Source organism: Octopus bimaculoides, chromosome 5, assembly GCF_001194135.2.
Source record: "Octopus bimaculoides isolate UCB-OBI-ISO-001 chromosome 5, ASM119413v2, whole genome shotgun sequence".
NCBI classification, from domain to species: Eukaryota; Metazoa; Mollusca; class Cephalopoda; order Octopoda; family Octopodidae; genus Octopus; species Octopus bimaculoides.
In genome coordinates, this window is record NC_068985.1 from 4,006,554 (window position 1) to 4,010,123 (window position 3,570).

The 3,570-nt window shown below is 36.1% G+C and overlaps 1 protein-coding gene across 2 annotated transcripts in view; it reads right to left on the reverse strand.

The window, feature by feature from the left end:
* Positions 1 to 3,570, reverse strand: part of LOC106867823 (zinc finger and BTB domain-containing protein 4) — a 362,883-nt gene that overhangs the window by 157,159 nt on the left and 202,154 nt on the right. The gene's annotated exons all lie outside the window — the stretch shown is intronic.

A 3,570-nucleotide genomic window follows, 5' to 3' on the forward strand; every position in this document is an offset into this window, starting at 1 on the left:
ATATATATATATATACATTTATATATATATTGATAGAAAAGGTAAGACAACAAAAGAAAGAGAAGAGACCTCGATTAGAGGAATTTATCTGTAAATAATATGTGACAATTATTCGGTAGCCTTGATAAAACTCCGAATTTCGGATGTCGGGGCGGAAACCCACGCCGCCATCTCTTCAGTTATCTGGCCATCGAAACTAATGTGAATACAATTCTTTTGACGCTATCAAAAGGTTACCACAAGAAATAAGTACTAACCCCAAAATAATAACCTGCCGATCCAGGCTGGTTTGTTTTCCATAAAAGAGCTTCAAGAATGCCTAAAATTATTAAGCAGAAAGACTACAGATTCAGATTCAGCCCAACATCCCAGCTATCATTTCCAGAAACGTCTGATTCACCTCTATGATGAGACCTGTTCAAACGTCAAAAGGAACCGTGATAAATGCGTGTTACACTTGGCATGTGGCCTTTTCAGTAGCATCGCACGCTCACCTGGAATCGGTAAAGCTATTGTTTTATATGATACAGCTATTTTTCTAGCTTGTCGGTTCAGATATAAAAATACAAGCTTCTTTGAGATGAGAAGAGAGAATCCGACAGTGAAGTGAGACACATGACACAGAGAGAACTTGACAGGGAAACGAAAAATATCGACACACCCACAAAAAGACAATTCGCATCAACAACATGCATTCCGAATTAATTAAACTTCTCTATCACACAAAGCCTTGCCTTGAATTTCTGCAATGTAGCGCTGGAAATTCAGCGCTAACACTGACAGGACACAGCTTTTGTAATTTCATTCGATTATTACATGCTGATATTTCTTATCAAAAAAATGTCTCCTAAAAAAGAGCCTCAAAACACGAACACCAATAAAACGTACAACGTGTAGGAGAAAACGAAGACAAGAGACGCGAATGGCTTTGCAGACGATCGACAAAGAAAGCTCGACGTGCAGCAGAAAACGAAGACAAGAGACGCGAATGGCTTTGCAGACGATCGACAAAGAAAGCTCGACGTGCAGCAGAACACGACTGATGAAAGACAGTCAAGAATGACCAGTCTTTCCTTTTTGCCTGTCCTACTAATTGTTGTTTCTTTTGTCTGCGTTTGTATCGTCTATGTGTCCGAAAGTTTTAATGCTCTCAATTGCATTTTTGTTCCATTTATATATGCATATATATATATATATATATATATATATATGTGTGTGTGTGTGTGTGTATATATATATACATACATACATACATACATACATATATACATACATACATATACATATGCTCACACACGCACACACTGTGTATGTATATCCAAATTATGTATTTGTATAGGCGTGTGTGTTAATGCGTGTGTATGTGATATTAATATGTATAGTCAAATGTATAGGCATGTATTCGATATAAAATATATGTACTTGACCATGTGTGAATGTGTTGAAGTGTGTAAGTGAGCATGTGTGCGTGCGTGTGTGTTGAGAGATTTCAAGAATATTTCATAACAGAATAAACAATACCGACATGCAAAGCAACAAAAGACTGATTCGTGATAATAGAAATCAAAGAGCATGTTTCTGCAAGAATTCTTGGCAGTCAGAAGGACTGACAGTTTGATGTAAGAATACGGGTAGGAATAAGGCGTGGATACCTCCATTAAGCTTCCGAAGATACAAGCTTTAAAGAAATCTATATGGTTCAATATCACGAAATGAAGATGCGTCTTTTCATGGAAGTTTCGGTTTTCAATATTTTCAATCTTAAAAATCCAGATTTCGAAAAGAAAACCTCAGTCTTATTTGTTCCACTGGCGACTCTATTATTAATAATTAGTGATATGTATAAAACTGATGATTTTCATATTCTTTGTATTATTCGTGACATCATGGCTAAGTTTTTCATTGTAAGCATCGCTGTTCTCATTCGTGATTTTCTAAATACTTCAACATTTCTTTATTAATAAACACCGCATGGAAAACATGCTTAGAAGTATTCATGAATATTTTATTACTATATCTGTTAAGTCAGATTATACCAGAATTTTCACAGTATCGCAAAAATACCTTGGATTATATAGCTTCGGTTCGGAGCCGAAAATCCCTCAGGTCATCCGTCTGTTTTCGAAGAAATTGAGAACCAGTCAAGCACTGAAATCAATTTAATCGACAGACCCCTGCACTGAAAGGTATGATCTTATGACTATAATATGTATGTGTGTATACGTGTGTGCATGTGTATATGTATGTGATGGTGCAATGTGTATAAATGTGTTTGTGTGGGTGTCTGTGTGTGTTTGTTGTTGTTGTTGTTGTGATTTATATACCCATAAGACAGAAATATAGACGTCACTAAAGTGACAAAAGGACTCCAGTCAGCACCACCATTGCTAGAAATAAGAATCAAAACAACTCAATCGCCACAGAACGCACTATTTTAATAACTGACAAGGGAAGCAAACTCCCTAAAGCAGCAGATATAGCCAGAGCATCATGGATTTCGCATTTTAATTATTACGTATTCTTAATGCTCATCGGTGGCTCTTGACAAGCCTCGGGTTAAACTCAGCTCACCTTGTCAGCTTATAAGACTTCATTTTGTCACTTTAGTGACGTATACATTTCTGCCTTTAGGCTGAAAAATTGCGAATTAGCCACCCATATTATATTATATTATATTATATTATATTATATACAAACATGCATAAAGTAAACTTGCAAGGTAGTGAACGAATGAAAATATGCAGGAAAGAGGGTTTGAAAATGCAGAGGTCTTTTAGAGAAGTTTATTGACTTGACCGGTTTCACTTTAAAAAAAAAGAGATTATCAAAAGTAAAATGCAAAGCAGTGGAACTTAACCCAGAACCATGTGGTTGGGAAGCAAGCTTCTTACCACACAGTCACGGTGCGCAAAACTTTCATCATAGCTCTGATACCTATTTACGTCACGAAGGACTACGTTCACTGTTCAGAAAAGAGGTGAATGACCCAGCTACAGACAGAAAGCGTGACTGGTAACAAGACGAGAACGCTTATACCACGTCATTATCAAATATAACCAGCCATGACATAAATTGCCCTGCGTAGTAGAACACCGTTAGAATTCTTATACAGACAAGCAGAAATCATCGATTTTTTACTAACCACATGATGTCGAATGCACGAGCCAAGCCTCTGACAGCCATTTAATGTGTTCCGGCTTATGTTCATCATCCCTAAACTAATGCAAGTTAATTTCCAGCATCACAGACCCGATATCGCATCGGCAACAAACCATCAGATTAATATGTCAGTTCTATAATTAGGTTCTCTCGGAGCTCGGCTTCTTTCTCAGTTATCTTTGGCCAACACTGAACACGGGTAGAGTAAAACGGACAGAGAAAAACAAAATTCGAAAATACAAGAAAATCAGAGGAAATAAATAAATAGAAGATAGCAATTTAACGAAATAAAAACATAATTGGAGATTGTGTTGTAACTATGTGTGGACGTGAATATAAATATATATATACACATACATGAATATGTATGTATATATATATATATATATATATATATATATATATATATAT